The sequence below is a fragment of the Mustela nivalis genome (genome assembly GCF_964662115.1).
Source record: "Mustela nivalis genome assembly, chromosome: 1".
In the NCBI taxonomy this organism is placed as follows: domain Eukaryota; kingdom Metazoa; phylum Chordata; class Mammalia; order Carnivora; family Mustelidae; genus Mustela; species Mustela nivalis.
Genome location: NC_139020.1, coordinates 121,747,961 through 121,768,580, shown reverse-complemented (window position 1 = coordinate 121,768,580; position 20,620 = coordinate 121,747,961). Strand labels below are relative to the sequence as shown.

Below are 20,620 nucleotides of genomic sequence, written 5' to 3'. Positions count from 1 at the left end.
CTGAGCCACCTAGGGACCCCTAAGATGATTATTTTTAATTCTTTGTTAAGTAGTTCATAGATCTCCATTTCTTCAGTGTCAGTTACTAGAACTTTATTAGTTTCCTTTTGGTGGTCATGTTTGCCTGATTCTTTATACTTTTCGTCTTGCATTGGTATCTATACATTTGAAGAAGCAGAAACCTCTTCCAGTCTTTATAGACTGGTTTTGCCAGGTAGGACCTTCTGCTACAAGGTCCAGACTGATGGGATAGCCTCTAGACTGTAGTCAGATAAGATTAAAGCTGTGTCATAAGGCTGATTTTAGGGTCTGTAGCTGGGTCCCTAGTGAGTGGGCCTGTTCACTGATGGACACGGCTCTCCTGGGTCTTTTGGTGGATGGGATTGATGGGAACACTGAAGGCAACTAGAGTTGGAGCTGAGTCCACAAGGGGATGGGGCAGCTGCACAATGAATCTGAAGCTGGTACCACTATAGTCAGTAGACCTCTCATTGGTGCCTGCCTTCTCAAATGGGCTTCCTTTGTCTTGGGCTGTACTAGTTTTCACAGCTTCCAACCTGGTCCCAGCGCTTCCAAAAAGGCACTTTTGCCCATGAATGCCTGCCAAATCATTGTTTCTGTGGGGAGAAGATTGCTGCGGACTTTTTATTCTGCCTTCTTGCTGATGTCAGTCCTTAGCGGTCTGGATCTAATGATTTGCTATCTCTAGAAGATCTCTGAGAATCTTCAATTTATATTCCTTATTGGAGTAGATTTTACCTTTTATGGAATTCTTAATTGTTTTTTGGTTGTGAAATGTGAACACAAGGACTGACACCCTGGAGTTTCGCGGCTGTGTTTATTGTTAATAGTATCTGATAAAGTCTTTTCCATTGAGGTTCAAGAGTACTTTTTTTCCCCACATCTCTTCCAACAGATGAAATCTCCCAACTAAAGATCATGAAGAAACTTTTTAGGAAGATATTGTTGGAATGTGGACTTGTTGGTGATTGGACTGGGTATAATATATGTCTCCTGCAAAATCTTGCCATGTCTACATACAATAGCATGGAGTCTAGTATTGGAGCTAAAATCCCTAAATGCACTGGCTTTCCAGTTACCCCTTCATAGGGGAATAACCAGTGTGTCCCTAAGGAAATGAAATGTATAGCTTCATAAGGGTTAGTAGGAGTATATTTGGCCAAGGGAGTATTAAGAGTTTCTTAAAGTTTTGCTAATTTTAATTTAAGGATGCCATTGGTGCTGTTAATTATTCTAGGAGATTGTGTGGGTAAAGACAGTGCAGTTTTGGAGTAAAGGGCAATGCCTTACAGTGTTCTTTTATAATGATTTCCATAAAGTATTTGCCTTGGTCATTGATATAAAAGTTGGTATATTCCAGGTTGGAAACACAGTATCAAACAGCTTTTTTTTTTTAAATAAAAGATTTTATTTATTTGAGAGAGAGAGGGAGAGAGCACAGGTAGGGGAAAGGGGCAGAGGGAGAGGGAGAAACTGACTCCCTGCTGAGTGAGGAGTACCATGTGAGGGTCGATCCCAGGACCCCAGAATCATGACCTAAGCTGAAGGCAGACGCTTAACTGACTGAGCCACCCAGGTGCCCCTCAAGTAGCTTTTTAGTGACTATAAGAGCTGTAGATTTTCAGTCCTGACAGTAGTTATACAGAAACTAAAATATATTCATATAGGGATGGAAACTGGATAAGATCTATCTGAAGGTGTCCAAAGAGCCTCTGAAACTTTGATTCTTGGCTGTGTGCCATTTTTTACAGTTTTTCCAGGATTATGTTATTGACAGGTGACATATGAACTAGAATAACTTCAGTTCTCTTAAACAAAATTGAGGTTAATTACACACAACATAAAATTTAGCACTCTAATCATTTTTAAGTGTACAGTTCAGTAATAATATTAAGTATATTCACATTGTTGTGTAACCAATATCCAGAAATTTTTCATCTTGCCAAATGAAAAGCCTATACCATTTAAACAACAAATCCCTAATTCCTCCTCTCCCTGGCCCCTGTTTTATGAGTTTGACTATTCTAGATACCCCATATAAGTAAAATCATACAGTATTTGTCTTTGGTGACTGGCTTATTTCACTTAACATAATGTCCTCAAGTATTTATCTATATTGTAGCATGTGTCAGAATTTCATTCCTTTTTTAGGCTGAATAATATGCCATTATGTGCATCTACCATATTTTGTATGTCTGTTCATCCTTTTGTGTACAATTTGGGTTGCCCCACCTTTTGGCTATTTTGAATAATGCTACTCTCAACATGGCTGTACAAATATCTCTTCAAGATCCCATTTTCAATTTTTTTGGTTGTATACCCAGAAATAGGATTACTGAATCAAATGGTAGTTCTATTTTAATTTGTTGAGGAACTGCCATGTTATTTTCCATAGTGGCTGCACCATTTTACATTATAACCAATAGTGCACAATGGTTCCAATTTTTCCACATCCTTGCCAACACTTGTTTTTTTCTCTTTCTTTTTAAAAAATAATGATCATCCTAATGGGTGTGAGGTGACATTTTGTTGTAACTTTGATTTGCATTTCCCTAAAGATTAGTGATGCTGAACATCTTTACATGTACTTGTTGTCCATTTATAGATTTTATTTGGAAAAATTTCTGTTGAAGTCTTTTACCCCATTTAAAAATCAGGTTATTTATTTTTTGCTGTTGAGTTGTAGGAGTTCTTTATCATTCTGAGTATTAACCTTATATGAGATACGTAAATTTTTTGCAAATATTTTCTCTCATTCCATAGGTTACCTTTTCACTCTATTGATGGTGTCCTTCGATGCATAGATGTTTAAAATTTTGATGTAATCCAGTTTGTCTATTTTACTTTTGTTGCCTGTGCTTTTTGGTATCATATCCCAGAAATCATTACCAAATCGAATGTCATGAAACTTTCCCCTTATGTTTTAAGCTAATAGTTTTTTAGTACTAGATGTTATATTAGGTATTTTGAGTTAATTTTTGTATGAGGTATAAGGTTAGGTCCAGCTTCATTCTTTTACGTGGAGATGTCCAGTTTTCCCAACAAAGGTTGTTGAGAAGACTGTCCTTTCTTCATTGAATAGTCTTGGCACCCTTGCTGATAATCGTTATACCATATCTTCAAGGGTTTATTTCTGGACTCATTGTTCTATTCTGTTTGTCTTATATATCTTTATGCCAGTCCCACACTGTTTTGATTACTGTAGCTTTGTAAAAAGTTTTGAAACCAGGAACTGTGAGAGCTCTAATTTTATTCTTTTTCAAGACTGTTTTGGCTATTTGAGGTCCCTTGTGATTCCATGTGCATTTTAGGATGGATTTTTGTATCTCTGAAAAAAACATTGTTGGCATTTTGATAGGAGTTGTATTAAGTCTGTAGATTGCTTTCAGTAATGTTGATATTTTAACAATATTAAGTCTTCCATATGAATGTGGGATGTCTTCCCATTTGTCTTTAGTTTCTTTTAACAATGTTTTGTAGATTTCAGTGTACAGATAGTTTGCCTCCTTTATTAAGTTTATTTCTAAATATTTTATTCTTTTTTATGCTATTGTAATCACCTGTTTTAAAAAAGGTTTCCCCACCAATGCTGATTTAAGAGAGCAACCAATTTGTCTATATCATCATCATGAGTAATTTCATGGAGAAATTCAGCTAATATCCATGTGAAATAATCTGATGCCACCAAGCAGCTGTCTTGATATTATCTAAGTGAGAGGGACAACCATATTTTTTTCATTCTTCCTTTTGAGGGGTCTTATTGTTTATATTATATAATGGCCTGTTTGAGTCTCTCCAGGAATTTATACTGTCGTGGTTTTGTTAAGGCTGTTTGTTTGACATAATGATCTGCTAGAGCATTTCTTTTAGCTTGTGTATTATCTATTTTTGCATGGACTTTAACTTTTCTCATAGCTGCCTCTAGGCAGTTGGAGTACATTTAAAAGTTCCCATTTTTGAGGGGATACCAGCAGAGGTGAGAAACTCCTTTTGTTTCCAAAGCATCCCAAAGTCATATACTACTCCAAAAGCATACCTGCTGTCTGTATATATTTACTTTTTGGTGTTTGGCTAATTGACAAGCTATAGCAAGTGCAGTAAGTTCTGCCTTCTGGGCTGAATTTACCTGAGGTAGAGGACTTTATTCTAAGGGAGAATTTAGATTAGTGATAGTATATCCTTTTCGATAACCTTCAATCTCAGTTTTGAGGTATGATCCTTCAACAAATAATAGTAGGTCATGGTTATCTATAGGAGTCTCTAATAAACCTGAGTGAGGTACAGAGAATTCCCTATCTGAGGTAAGATAATAATGAGGTTTCTTTTCTTTTGTTAGGGGAGGACAGTGGCAGGACTCAGGGTATTGCAGTGGTGAATTGTGTGAGAAGGAAGGAGTAATAGCATCTCATAGGTTAATAATTGGCTAGTTAAAAAGTATTCTGTCAAAGTAATATCTGTACTGAATGGGGAACCATAAAATTAGGTGGGGAGGCTGGAGCTAGTTCAGCAGAAGCTTTGAATTTTTCAGTGACAACTATCACCCTAAGATAAAGGGGATAAACCTTTTAGGTAGGTCAAGGGTGAGGCTATAATCAGTATTTTTGGTTAGTTGTTTTTAGAGGTTGGGACAGTAGATAAAAGTTAAGCTGGCCATTTTAGTGATATATAGAACTTGCCTCTGACAGTCTTCTAACAAAGTCTTTGTTTATTATACATCAGATAGCTTCTACTTTCCTTTATGTCACAAGGCTATCAACTTGTTTTTTAATGTGTGTTCATCAAAAAATCTTATCATTGAAGTTAACTTTTCAAATGGAGTTTTTCTTCCTTACCTTTAAAAAAAAAAGATTATTTATATGAGGGATAAATAGAGAGAAAACATGAGTAGGGGGAGGGGCAGAGAGAGAGGGAGAATCAGCCTCCAACTGAGTAGGGAGCTGACCATGGTATCATGGTATCATGACCTGAGCTGAAGGCAGATACTTAACCAACTGAGCCACCCAGGTGCCCCTTCCTTAACTTTAATAAAATAATATATTTATTTTTGTTACAACAGATTTTTAAAAGATTTTATTTATTTACTTATTTATTTTATTATTATGTTCAATTAGTCAACATATAGTACATCATTATTTTTTGATGTAGTGTTCAGTGATTCATTAGTTTCATATAACACCCAGTGCTCAACACAACATGTACCCTCCTTAATAACCCTCACCCGGTTACCCCATTCCTCCACACCTCTTCCTTCTATAACCCTCATTTTGGTTTCTGGAATCCAGAGTTTCTCATGGTTTGTCTCCTTCTCTGATTTCTTTCCATTCAGTTTTCCCTCCCTTCCCCACATACGAGTGAAACCATATGATAGTTGTTTTTCTCTGCTTGACTTATTTCACTTAGCATAATACCCTCCAGTTCCACCCACACTGAATGCAAATGGTATTTATCCTTTCTGATGGCTGAGTAATATTCCATTATAAATATGAAGCACATATTTATCCATTCATTTGTTGATGGATGTCTTGGCTCCTTCCACAGTTTGGCTATTTTGGACATTGCTGCTAAGAACATTGGGATGCATGTGCCTCTTCTTTTTACTACATCTGTATATTTGGGGAAAATACCTAGTAGTAAAATTACTGGATCATAGGGTATCTGTATTTTTTTTTTTAGATTTTATTTATTTATTTGACAGACAGAGATCACAAGTAGGCAGAGAGGCAGGCAGAGAGAGAGGGAGGAAGCAGGCTTCCCGCTGAGCAGAGAGCCCGATGTGAGGCTTGATCCCAGGACCCTGAGATCATGACCTGAGCTGAAGGCAGAGGCTTTAACCCACTGAGCCACCCAGGCGCCCCAGGTATCTCTATTTTTAATGTCTTGAGGAACCTCCTGCTGTTTTCCATAGTGGCTGTACCAGCTTACATTCCCACAAACAATGTAAGAGTGTTGCCCTTTCTTCAAATCATCACAAACATTTGTTGTTCCCTATCTTGTTAATTTTTGCCATTATATCTGGTATAAGGTGGCATCTCATTGTGGTTTTGATTTGTATTTCCTTGATGGCAAGGGATGTGGAACATTTTTTTCATGTGTCTGTTGGCCATTTGTATGTTTTCTTTGGAGAAGTGTCTGTTCGTGTTTACTACCCATTTCTTGACTGGATTATTTGTTTTCTGGGTGTTGAGTTTGAGAAGTTCTTTATAGATCTTGGATACCAGCCCTTTATCTGATATATCATTTGCAAATATCTTCTCCCATTCTATGAGTTGCTTCTAGTTCTGGTGACTATTTCCTTTGCTGTGCAGAAGCTTTTTATCCTCATGAAATCCTAAATGTTCATTTTTGCTTTTGTTTCCCTTGCCTTTAGAGACATGTCTTGAAAGAGGTTTCTGTGGTCGATGGTGAAGAAGTTAAGGATTTTGATGGATTCTTGTCTCACATTTAGGTCTTTCACCCATTTTTAGTTTATCTTTGTGTATGATGTTAGAGAATGGTCTAGTTTCATTCTTCTGCATGTGGCTGTCCAATTTTCCCAGCACCAGTTATTGAAGAGAATGTCTTTTTTCCTTTGGATATTCTTTCCTGCTTTGTTGAAGATTAATTGGCCATAGAGTTGAGGGTCCATTTCTGGGCTGTCTATTCTGTTCCATTGATCTATGTGTTTTTATGCCAGTACCATGCTGTCTTGGTGATCACAGCTTTGCGATTTATTTATTTATTTTAGAGAGAGAGAGAGAGAGAGAGGGAAAGACAGAGTGTGTGTGTGAGTCGAGGGGCAGAGAGAGAGAATCCCAAGCAGAGTCTGCACTAAGCATGGAGCCCCTGGAGATGCTCCATCTCACATCCCTGAGACCATGACCTTAGCCAAAATCGAGAGTTGGTCAGTAACTTAACTGACTGAGCCACCCAGGTACCCCATTTTTAGAACAGCTTTATGTTTATAGAAAATTGAGCACATAGCACAGAGTTACCATATATAACACTTCTCCCTTGCAGTTTCCCCTATTATTAACTTCTTGCATTACTATGGTATGCTATTATAATTAATAAACCAATATTGATACATCATAATTAATTGAAGTTCATAGTTTACATTAAGGTTACCTTGTGTTGTACAGTTCTATGAGTTTTGACAAATGCATAATGTCATGCATCTATGCAATATCATGTAGAACAGTTTCATTACCCTACAAACCCTTTGTATTTCACCTATGTACCCCCTACCTCTGAACATTGGCAACCACTCATCTTTTTATGGTCTCTATAGTTTTCCCTTTTTTTCAGAATGTTACATAGTTGGATTCACATAGTATGTAGTCCTTTCAGATGGTTTCTTTCTTTCTTTATTATTATTTATTTTATTTTATTTAAAAATTAAAAAAATTAACCTATAATATATTATTTGTTTCAGGGCTACAGGTCTGTGACTCATCAGTCTTATACAATTCACAGCATTCACCATAGCACATAACCTCTCCAGTGTCCATCACTCAGCCACCCCATTTCTCCCACCCCCCCTTCACTCCAGCAACCCTCAGTTTGTTTCCTGAGATTAAAAATATCTTATGGTTTGTCTCTCTCTCTGGTTTCATCTTGTCTCATTTTCCCCTCCCTTTCCCTATGATCCTCTTTCTTGTTTTTCAAATTTATCATATCAGTGATATCATATGATAATTATCTTTCTCTGTCTTATTTCATTTAGCATAATACCCTCTAGTTCGATCCAAGATGGTTTCTTTCAATTAGCAATATGCATTTAAAGTTCCTCCATGTCAAGGAGAAGTGAGTTGGGGGAAATCAGAGGGGGAGATGAATCTTGAGAGACTGTGGACTCTGAGAAACAAACTGAGGGTTTTGGAGGGGTGGTTTTGGGTGGTTGGGTGAACCTGGTGGTGGGTATTGAGGAGGGCACGTATTGCATGGAGCACACTGGGTATGGTGCATAAACAATTAATCTTGGAACACTGAAAAAAAATAAAATTACAAAAAAAAAGTTAAAAAAAAATAAAGTTCCTCCATATCTTTTCAGGGCTTGTTAGCTCTTTCCTTATTTTTGACACTGAATACTATTCCATTGTATGCATATATCACAGTTTGTTTACCTATCTGCCTGTTGAAGTACATCTTAGTTGCTTCCGGTTTTTGAAACAATGGTTTTTTGGTGGTTCTCATCAAATTTAATTAAAATCTCAAGGGTTTATCTAGATTGCATATGCACAAATAGACACAGGAACTTTTTGTTGTTAGAGATGGCTAAAGAAAGAGGCTGTTGAATGGCCTTCTTCAGGTTACAAAGTCCTGTTCCCGTATGTGTTCTCCAAGTGAGAGTTTCTTACTGAGGACTTAGTAAATTCATAAAGAGTTGTTTCAATCACAGAAAAATTTGGCAACCATTGTTTGCAATATCCAGTTAAAATAAAAAATACTCTCAATTGTTCTCTGTGAGGTGTCTAGGTGTCTAGGACCTTATTAAGAGATCATGTTCTAAATAAAAGATTGTACTTGGGAAAAATTATAACTTATCTTTTCAGCCTTTTTTTTTCCCCTAAGGTTGGGGGCAAGTAGATGGAATCTTTTTACAGGCTTCCTTGTTCTCTGAACAAAGTAGGAGATTATCTACACATTGTATTGGTACTAAATCACAAGGGAGATTTAAATCTTTTATTTTATTTTATTTTTTTAATTTATTTTTTCACTGTTCCAAGATTCATTGTTTATGCACCACACCCACCTTTTAAGTCTTGATTGAGGACCTGGGAAAAACAGTAGGAGGCTCTAGTGAACTCCTGGGACATGACTGTCCAGATAGATTGTTGTCCTCCTCAGGTGAAGGCAAAACGGTATTGATTGTTTTGATCTAGAGGCACACTAAAAAAAGACAATGAACCATTATACCGAAGTGAGTGGCTTCAGGTGGAATTGATGCTAGGATGGCTCTTGGGTTAATTTCTACCAAAGGTGAGGTATACCTATTTTGCTGATGGCCTTGAGGTCTTGAACAAATTTATATCCTTGTCTATTTGGTTTCTTTTCTAGGGGGATGAGAGTGTTACGAAGAACAGTGTACAAGAAGACCTTTATTTATGAGGTCTTCAGCCACAGGTTTAGCTCTTCCTTTGACTTCAAGAGATATTGGGAAGTTTGGGTAATGGTTTGGTAGAATGTAGCTGAATTTAATAGATTCTGCTCCCATTACCTTTCCTATGTCTAGAATTTCTAGCCCATAGAGGGTCAGGTTGTGTGTCAAGATCTTTATTTGGGGTATGTATTAAATATGGAGAATGCAAAGGTGTATTCAGAAAAGACACAATTGGTTATGAACACATTTAGTTAGCACAACACAAAATGGACACAAGAAAGTGAGCTAAAGAGGAGAAAAGGAATGGCTTGATTTCACAGGATGCCAAATAAATGGAAGTGGTAACAAAACGTGGTATTGAACTGAGAATAAATAACCAAGGAACTCAATGCAGTGAGAGAGTTCAGACCTGCTATTGGCTTACACCTCAATTCATACTTCATAAACTAAGAGTAGCAGGACACAGGTGGCCTCCATGTGTACTGCACTTGGTTGAAGGCCAAGGTTTGGCAGTGGGTAGTGCAGCTTACATTTCACCAGGACCTCCAGAGAAATGGAAAATAAACAAAGGCTACTCAAATGAGAACAAGTGAAAACTATTTATTCAGAACTTGCAATCTCAAGGGAGTCAGCCCTGTCACTTGCATTTGACAGAGACTTTTTGGCAGGTAAGGGAGTGGGAAAGCTTTGTAGTGAAAAAAAAAAAAAAAGGAAGTCTTTAGATATGCTTGATTGGAGCTTGTTGGCATGATAGGGAAGCTGGAGGCAGGCTAACTGAAAGCAGGGAGTCCTATGTAATTGGTTTGGTTTGTATACTTTGTATCTTAGGTGATAGCATATGTGGCTTTCTCTAGTTGGTCCTGAGTTGGAAGTGGGGGTGGAAATTAGGGAAGCTGGCAGTTTTTCACTAAGTCTGACTATTTAGAGCCAGTTATGGATAAGGTTATGGTTGTTTTTCTGGGCTGGTGCTGCAAAGGTTGTGGGTCAGAATTTTATTGTCATATGTGGTCTGGCCATTGTTCATTTGTATATTCAGTCTCTCAGATCCTATTATCCCCATGGCTATCAAGGAGTCCAGCTCTTTAATGGCATTTTCTGTCATTAGCCACCTTTGGCCCATTGAGCTTCTCATTTATACTGGTGCTTCTCTACTGCATTTCTTATTACTTCATTGCACAAATGTCCCTCTAGTCCCTCCCACACTCTCTACTAGCTGATATTTTATTCAGCCATAGATAGTATATCCATTATATCATTTTCACTGCTTGAACCTTTTGATCCTTTATTCTACTATCTGTCTTGGAGTTTATGGTATTTTTACTTAACTTCGTGTGGGACATCCTTTTCTCCAAGCTTCTAAGAGCCACCTGTCCAAATGTGAGCACGGCCTTACAGGGTCTTTGCCAGGATTGTTCAATCCTATGTCATGAGAGAGTGCTACTAAATTAAAAATTCTCCCTTCTCCAGGCTGACATCCAGCACCCTCAGTTCTACACTTGGCTCCTGCTGGTATATGTTGAGTGAGTTCTGTAGCTCTTCCAGGGTATAGACATTCTCCTTCCTTATGTATAGGCCTAACACTTCTCTGACTGAATTATATTATATATAACTTTAGTTACTGGCCTGGTGGCAAAGAGAGAAGCTGAAGGAAGATCTTGAGGTTGGTGCAGGTTATCTTGCCAGGCAGAGAATTCTGCATCATCTTAAAGCAAGGGAGAAGTGCCAACTTTTTAGAGAGGAGTGGGCCACTTCTGAGGTTCAAGAGGATTGAGAGGGATCTAAGGATTCAAAATACTCATGTGCATATAACTAGTTATCTCCATTCAATGTCTCAGTGCTCAGTTAAGCTGTGATCTCATTATTACAGACTTGCCTAGTTTGAGAATTTAATCTTTTAGGTACTCTACAGTGAATTAATCTCTACAGTGAATCCTGGGTTGGATCTTCGGGGTCTCCGATTGACCCCTTTATCTCAAGGAGGCTATTTGTATGCTGTCAAGGAGACTTTCTGAATTTCTTTCATTTGAAATTAATCACCCTTAGACTTTCAGTCTTTATCTTGAATGTATTGATCATCCCAGTAACAGCCATTCAATTCCATATTGCTTATAAATATTACTTCTTATCACTCTGTCCCCCAAATTTCTCAAATGCCTGGGATATTGCCAATGCCAGTGTGTTCCCTTCTACCAGTATGTCAGTAAGTTCACCATTGATTAAAATCTTATCTGCTTTGGAAGGAATGTCCAATGGAAAAAAGACAGTCTCTTCAACAATTGGTGTTGGGAAAATTGGACAACTACATGCAGAAGAATAAAACTGGACCATTTCCATGCACCACACACAAAAATAGACTCAAAATGGATGAAAGACCTCAATGTGAGACAGGAATCTATCAAAATCCTTGAGAATAACACGGGCAGCAACCTCTTCAACCTTAGCTGCAAGCGACCTCTTCCTAGACACATCGCCAAAGGCAAGGAAAACAAGGGCAAAAATGAACTATTGGGTCTTCATCAAAATAAAAAGCTTTTGCACAGCAAAGGAAACAGTCAACAAAACCAAAAGACAACTGACAGAATGGGAAAAGATATTTGCAAATGACATATTAGATAAAGGGCTAGTATCCAAAATCTATAAAGAACTTATCAAACTCAACACCCAAAGAACAAATAATCCAATCAAGAAATGGGCGGAAGACATGAATCAACATTTCTGCAAAGAAGACATCCAGGTGGCCAGCAGATACATGAAAAAGTGCTCAACATCACTCAACATCAGGGAAATACAAATAAAAACTACAATGAGATACCCCCTCACACCAGTCAGAATGGCTAAAATTAACAAGCCAGGAAGTGACAGATGTTGGCAAGGGAACCCTCCTACACTGTTGGTGGGAATGCAAGCTGGTATAGCCACTCTGAAAAACAGAATGGATGTTCCTCAAAAAGTTGAAAATAGAGCTACACTTTGACCCAGCAATTGCACTATTGGGTATTTACCCCAAAGATATAAATGTAGTGATCCAAAGGGGCACATGCACCTGAATGTTTATAGCAGCAATCTCCACAATAGCCAAACTATGGAAGGAATCTAGATGTCATCAACAGATGAATGGATAAAGAAGATGTGATATATATATTCATTCACGTATATTCATGTCATTGCAAACGGCAAGATTTCATTTTTCATGGCTGCAATATTGCATGAATATTCCATGAAAAATGAAATCTTTCCGTTTGCAATGACGTGAATTGAACTAGAAGGTATTATGTTAAGTGAATTAAGTTAATCAGAAAAATCAATTATTATATGATCTCACTGATATGAGGAATTTGAGAAACAAGACAAAGGATCATAGGGGAAGGGAGGGAAAATGAAACAAGATGAAACCGGAGAGGGAGACAAACCACAAGAGACTCTTAACCTCAGGAAACAAACTGAGAGTTGCTGGAGGAGAGGGGGGGTGGGAGGGATGGGGTGGTTGGATTATGGACATAGGGAAGGGTATGTGCTATGGTGAGTGCTGTGAATTGTGTAAGATGGATGAATCACAGACCTGTAACCCTGAAACAAATAATAGACTATATGTTAATTAAAAAAAGATCTTATCTGTTTTGCTGTAGCATGCCTTGGGCTGCTCATGCTCCATGATGTAGCTCTGAAATTCATTTTATTTTATTTTTTTCTTTTTCTGAAATCCATTTTAGTGGCCTCTTCCTATGATAACTCCTGGTATAAGCTGTAATGGAGATTTGCATGTAGGAATTTGGAGGAACAAAGAAAATATGACTGAGGAGATGGAGAAGTTGAACTGGGATACAATTGCAACAAAAGCCTCAACCAATCCATGGAGAGCTCTAGAATTGGGATAGACCTGCAGAGTTGTCTTGAACCAAGGGAACTGGGCTTGTGCATCTCTTAACTGGACAATCATTGGAGTGGACTTTTTGTTGGGGTTGAAGGTTGAAGTTGACTTTCCATGGAGGTTTCCTTGGAGGCTGAAGGTAATTCTTGGACAGCAACTCAGCTGAGTTATCTGTTAATACTCTCAGTTGCAGTCCTGATGGAGTGGGGACAGAGATAGTCCACTCCAGCATCACTACAGCATTGAAATTGGAAACTGGGCTATGTGTTATTGCTTGAGGATGAGAAATATAATTTTTGAGTGGCAAGTTATCTGAGCTCCATATGTTTGGCTCTGAGTTCTGGATCTTAGGGAGCCATTATGATATACACACAAAATTCCAATATAGTGCAGAAAATGAATTGCCACTCAAAATGTGTCCCCAGGAAAAACTGAGAACTTTTCCTCTATGATCAGGAACAAGACAGGGATATACACTCTCACCATTGTTATTTAACAGATACTGGAAGTCCTGGCTGCAGCAATCAGAGAACAAAAAGAAATAGAAGGCATCCAAACCAGCAAGGAAGAAGTCAAACTTTCACTAGTTGCAGATGGCATTATACTCTATGTAGAAAATCCAAAGGACTCCACCAAAAAATTGCTAGAACTGACACACAAATTCAGCAAAATCTCAGGATAAAAAATCAACGTGCAGAAATTTTTTGCATTTCTATACACTGTCAGTGAAGATGCAGAGAGAGAAATCAACAAATTGATCCCATTTACACTTGCACCCAAAACCATAAGACACCTGGGAATAAATGTAACCAAAGAGGTAAAAGGTTTTTATGCTGAAAACTATAGAAGACTTATGAAAGAAATTGAAGAGGACACAAAGAGATGGAAAAACACTTCATGCTCATGGATTGGAAGAGCAAATATTGTTAAAATGTCTATATTACCCAGAGTAATCTACACATTTAATGCAATCCCTACCAAAATACCACCAGCATTTTTTAAAGAGCTAGAACAAACAACTCTAAAATTTTTATGGAATTACAAAAGACCTCAAATAGCCAAAGCGATCTTGAAAAAGAACAACAAAGCTGGAGGTATCGCAATTCTGAACTTCAAGCTCTATTACAAAGCCTTGGTCATTAAGACAAGTATGGTACTGGCACAAAAACAGACACATAAATAAATGGAACAAAATAGAAAACCCAGAAATGGACCCACAACTATCTGGTCAACTAATCTTCAACAAAGCAGGAAAGAATATTCAATGGAAAAAGACAGTCTCTTCAACAAATGGTGTTGGGAAAATTGGACATTCATATGCAGAAGAATGAAACCGGGCCATTTTCTTACATCATACACAAAAATAAACCCAAAATGTATGAAAGACCTAAATGTGAGACAGGAATACATCAAAATCCTTGAGGAGAACAAAGGCATTAACCTTTTTGGCCTCGGCCATAGCAACTTCTTACTAGACATGTCTCTGGAGATGAGGGAAACAAAAGCAAAAAATGAAGTATTGGGACTTTACCAAGATAAAAATCTTCTTTATGGTGAAGGAAATCATCAACAAAACTAAAAGGCAGCCAACAGAATGGGAGAAGATATTTGCAAATGACATATCTGATAAAGGGTTAGTATCCAAAAATCTATAAAGACCTTATCAAACTCAACACCCCCCAAAAACAAATAATCCAGTTAAGAAGTGGGCAGAAGACATTTTTCCAAAGAAGATATCCAAATGGCTAATGGACATGAAAAGATGCTCAGCATCCCTCATCATCAGGTAAATACAAATCAAAACCACAATAAGATACCACCTCACACCAGTCAGAACGGCTAAAATTAACAAGTCATGAAATGACTGATGTTGGTGAGGATGCAGAGAAAGGGGAGCCCTCCTTCACTGTTGGTGGGAATGCAATCTGGTGCATCTACTCTGGAAGACAGTATGGATGTTCCTCAAAAAGTTGAAAATAGAGCTACCCTAGGACCTTGCAATTGCACTACAAGGTATTTATCCAAAGGATACAAAAATACAGATTTGAGTGGATAAATACACCCCAATGTTTATAGCAGCATTTTCAACAATAACTAAATTATGGAAAAAGCCCAGAAGTCCATTGACTGATGAATGGATAAAGATGTCAGGGATATAAAAGGAATATAAAGGAATATTACCCAGCCATCAAGAAGAATGAAATCCTGCCATCTGCAACAATGTGGATAGAGCTAGAGTGTATTATGCTGACTGAAACAAGTCAGTCAGAGAAAGATAAATACCATATAATTTCACTCATATGTGGAATTTAAGAAGCAAAGCTGATGAACATAGGGGAAAGGAAAAAAAAAAAGGAAAAAAAAAGCTGCCAAATAATTGGAGGTTTTATGCTTGAGGAAATGGAATTATTGGGCTAATTGATACATAATTTAAAATGAGAATGCCTAAATTCTTCTAGAGATAAAGGATGAGATATCCATTAAATAAGAAAAGTTTCTATGACACTGATTAAAAGTAGTGAAATAAGGGCAGGTAGATATTTTAAAAAACAAGCAATTAGAAGTCTTGAAAAGGAAAAATGCAGTATTTGAAATATACACTGTCTTATAAAGAACCTAAACAGAATGTTGAAAATAGAAAAGGACAGAATCAGTGAATTATATGAGAGAAGGTGGGCTATCATAAAGGCCACAAAAACAGAATATAGATATTAGATGTGAGGGTAAGAGCATTGATTAAGCAGCATCACCATTTATCCATTCGAAGTTCCAGATATTAGAGAGGGATTCAATGGTCTGAGAGATACTGACTCATCCTTTTCTGAGATTTTTTTTTAAAGATTTTATTTATTTATTTGACAGAGAGAAATCACAAGTAGATGGGGAGGCAGGCAGAGAGAGAGGGAAGCAGGCTCCCCGCTGAGCAGAGAGCCCGATGCGGGACTCGATCTCAGGACCCCGAGATCATGACCTGAGCCGAAGGCAGCGGCTTAACCCACTGAGCCACCCAGGCGCCCCTCTGAGATTTTTTTTTTAAAGTTAGTTCTGCAGATTAAAAAAGCTCATTGAGTTGCAGCAAGCAAAATTTCACCCACTAAACACATCACATTGACACTGTAGTGTATCAAGGTCAAGAAAAATAGTAAATTGTAAACAGAACCCCTGCAAAGGAATGGCAGTACAAATGACAGAAATCTTCTCAACTTTGACAATAAGTGACAAGGCAAATAATAGAGCCATATCTTTTTTTTTAAAGATTTTATTTATTTGGGACGCCTGGGTGGCTCAGTTGGTTAAGCAGCTGCCTTCGGCTCAGGTCATGATCCCGGGGTCCTGGGATCGAGTCCCATTTTGGGCTCCTTGCTCGGCAGGGAGCCTGCTTCTCCCTCTGCCTCTGCCTGCCATTCTGTCTGCCTGTGCTTGCTCTCTCCCCCCCTCTCTCTGATAAATAAATAAAATCTTAAAAAAAAAAGATTTTATTTATTTGTTAGAGAGAGAGAGAGTGCAAGTACAAGCAGGGGTAGTGGCAGGCAGCTCCTGCTGAGCAAGAGCCCAATGTGGGGCTTGGTCCCAGGACCGCAGGATCATGACCTGAGCTGAAGACAGAGGCTTAACTGACTGAGCCACCTACACGCCCCTAGAGCAATATCTTTAAGGTAGTGAGAAAGTATAGGCATTATTTTATTTATTTATTTTTATTAATTTTTAAAATTTATTTTCAGTGTAACAGTATTCATTGTTTTTGCACCACACCCAGTGCTCCATGCAATCCATGCCCTCTCCAATACCCACCACCTGGTTTCCCCAACCTCCCCCCCTGCCCCTTCATTTTATTTTATTATTTTTTTAAAGTAGGCTTCATGCCCAGTGTGGAGCCCATTGGGGCATGGAGCTCAACATGGGGCTTAAACTCACAACCCTGAGATCAAGACCCAGGATAAGATCAAGAGTTGGTCGCCCAACTGGCTGAGCCACCTAGGTGTCTCTAATTATTTTAGAATTCCATCTCTCACTAGAATATTATAGAAGTTTGAGGGTGTAACTAGAATATTTGCAGACATGCAAAACTAAGCTTTACACACTAAGCTGAAAGAATTTTAAAGAGCATACTTGGTAAGGAGAAAAACGAGGATGGAATGAAGGAGTAGAATGCGAGAATGGAAAGTGAAGCAAAAACACTGGCAAAGCATGCTGGCAAATCTAAATAATAATTATTAATGTTCAACAGAAAAAATGAGCATCTTATTGACATTAGCTTTATCATGAATAATTTATTTCATTATGAGGCAAATATGAGGCAAATCTGGTAAAATATATTTTAAAATTAGAAATTGTGTATATATGGTTGTTTGCAAAAACAAAACAAAGCTAAAAAGGAAAAAAGAACCCAAGGTAGAACTAGAATTGTATCAAATAATGTGGAATAGCAGAAAGGTAAAGATATTCCGTTTTTAGGAGGTGCACATCACCACATTTAATAGATTAAAAAAGGAAGTATGAAAGTCATCTATACATACAGAAAAGTTTGCATTAAAATTTAACGTTAAAAACCCTTAAAGTGACCTAGCAGTTACTCTCTTTTCCTTTTTACTTTCTCAAGTCCACAGGAGGACATCCAATTTTTAAGATCCCTGAAGCCCCAAGCCTGGTCCCATTTGCTCTGCTGGGAGGTTTCTGTATGTACCCAGTGACCCAAAGTTTCCATGCAGCTATATTATGTATACACACACACAATGAACTGCCAACATTTACAATAAATTGAGAAAGTCTTTGTAGTCGGTTCAAATAGACAAAACAGAAGTCCAAGATTTTTTCATGATTAGAAAGACTCAAAACTAGCCTCTTCAACGGGATAAGGGTTATCTACCAACCATGAGCACGCGCGCGCACGCACACACGCACACATCATGCTTTATGGGAGAATTTAGAAGCACTTGCATTAATACAAGGTACAAGATAGGGATGCCCTGTTTATAGAACGGAAGTGGGTAGGAGGAGGGGTGACTGATGATAGGTATTAAGGAGATCACCTGTTCGGGTGAGCACTGGGTGTTATACACAACTAATCAATCATTGAACACTGTAACAAAAAATTATGATGTACTATATGTTGGCTAGTTAAACAATAAAAAATAAAAAATAAATTAAAAAATAAAAAATAAAATGTAAGAGGCTAGTAAAAAAAAAGACATTATTCTCATTATTTTGGTCCTATTATTCTCTTTATTAGTTAAGCAAGATAATCTACAGATAAGGCATTAAATAAATTAAATCATATTTCTGGATACCAGAACAACATAACGAATCATTTCTATATGCCAGTAACAATGTACAAAATATATTCAGGATCTTAGAACTATCAAAACACAGAGTCTTTAGAATTAGAAACTGTTCCAGCTCTGGAGAATTTTATTAAAAATCTATTGGAAGAAAATCATGCAAAAGAGTTGATTCTTTTGGAAACCCCCCCACCCCAACCCAGCAATATTAGTTAAACCATTTGGTAACCTTCTCATTAAGAAAAGGAGGGCACACGATCATCGCTCCTCATTCTGTGTTTGTTTTGTATCCAACAAACATTTGTCCAGTATACCTATTTGTTAGATTCTCCAAAAACACCTACAGCTATCAAAGAGTCAAAATGACAAGGTTGTCATAAACTAGCAGGGACATTAGGGGCAAAACCCATTAAGAAAAAATTTTTTTTTAAAAGATTTAATTTATTTATTCGACAGAATGAGAGCGATCACAAGTAGGCTGAGAGGCAGAGGGCGAGAGGGGAAGCAGGGTCCGCGCTGAGCAGAGAGTCAGATGCGGGACTAGATCCCAAGACCCTGAGATCATGACCTGAGCGGAAGGCAGAGCCTTAACCCACTGAGCCATCCAGGCGCCCCTCCCCCACCCCAATTTTTTTTAGGAATGTCTAATTTTGGAGGAAGAGGTGCAATGGTAGGGTGCTGGGGAGAGGATGTGTTTTAGAAAGAAGTGCGAAACTAAGGAGAATGGAGCTACTTAAGCGTAACCTTAAGAGAAAACAACCTAAGCAGCGTTTCGCATTTCTGGAAGCACACTGTATTTCCAGTACCATTTCGTTGCCGAGGTGATTTCCCTTCAGATGTTTCGGTTCGCCATTGATCCAAAATTTTGCAATGCAGCTTGCATCAAAAGAGCATCTGTCCGTTATTCATGCTTGGTGATTCTTGCGGGTTGTGCAGTGTACACAAGGCGGCTCCTGGAAGCCTCTCCCGAGGGGCCCGCTGGGTGGCAAGGGATTGTGGGAGCAGTTCATTCCTGGAAAAGGCGCCTCCGGGCCTTGGGAGAGGGACCCGGAAGGCGCTGGGGGCGCGCGTGGGGGCCTGGGCTCGGAGAGGGAGGTAGAGGTTGGAGTGGCGAGTTGGGGAAGGGCTCCAGAAGGTGGGCGTCCAGGTTGAAGTAGCGGAGAGGAGAGCGTCTCCTTGGACTAGGGGTGGGGGCCCAAGGCCAGGCACCGGGTGTGGGGCCCTGCGGGTGGGGGCTGGCCACCCTTGCAGCGCAGGGGCGGAGCCCAGGTACGGAGCCCGCTGCAGGGTCCATCCGAGGCGGCAGGAACTCGCGGTCGGTGTCTTCCTCGTAAGCCTCTGCTTGGGTGGCCATCTCTGGGGCAGAAACGCAGAAGAGGCCCCGCTCGACGGCGACGTCGTGCTCGGCCGCGCTCGGGAACGCGCCCCGTTCCAGGCTGGCAGGCAAGTGGCCCTGCCCTCCCGAGCGCAGGAGAGCCTCGGGGACCAGCACGAGGGTGAGCTCTCCGACGGTCACTTGCAGGGCCGACGTCGGCTCGGGCTCCAGCACCAGGTCTACGTCGTCCAGGAGCAGCTGCAGGGCACAGCCGGTGGCCAGGACCACCACGGAGGTGAGTGTGTCCGCGGCCTGGGGCCCCTCCAGGCCCGCGGGCTCCTGGGTTCTGCGGCGCTTGGCAGGGCGGGGTCCTCCTGGCGGCGGTCCCCAGCAGGGCTCGGGGTAGGCCCTGGGGCTGCGAGGCCAGCTGCCCATCACCCGGACAGCGCTGCGGGCGGCGCTCTCGGGGCCTGGCGGCGGTGTGAGGGACCGGGTCTTGCACGCCGTGACAGGTCTCGACGACGACAGGTGAGGCGGCGGGAGCGGCGGAGCGCGGTACCGGGCGACGCAGAGAGAGAGAGAGAGAGTGCCTGGAGTTCTGGGGGCGCCTCCTGGGGCCGGAGTCCTGGGGTTCTGGTGGCGCAGCACGGGCGCAGGGCTCAGCCTGGGGCCTTCGAATCCCAGGTTGCTCACACGGACAGATCTGCGCGGGTATTTCAAGGGACGCCGGCGGAACCGAAGTCGCAAAATGTCACGCTAGGCTCCGCCCCTTCCGAGGCTCCGCCCCGTAGAGAGCGCGGTATCCGTGCGGCTCTAGAGCTGAGGCTGTGGTTAAGGAAATACTTCTGTGGGCTTCTAGGAGGCAGAACAATGGTGCCACTTTAGGGCTTGGCTTCCGGTGTGATCTCGGCCTTCCTTGAATTGACCTCAGATGAGGACGACCTTAATCGGAAAAGTGCGTTTCGATTCCCACCAGTGGAAAACTGCCTAGACAGGGAGCTGTAAGGCCTCTCTCCTCGAAGCCCCGCCCCGGAAATGACCTGAGTTTTTTCTTTGGG

The 20,620-nt window shown here is 40.0% G+C and overlaps 1 pseudogene across 1 annotated transcript; it reads right to left on the bottom strand.

Moving 5' to 3' along the window:
* Nucleotides 1-19,253: 19,253 nt before the first annotated feature.
* Nucleotides 19,254-20,031, bottom strand: LOC309844183 (proline-rich protein 23C pseudogene; annotated as a pseudogene). The gene has a single exon. The product of its transcript is annotated as a proline-rich protein 23C pseudogene (transcript).
* Nucleotides 20,032-20,620: the final 589 nt, after the last annotated feature.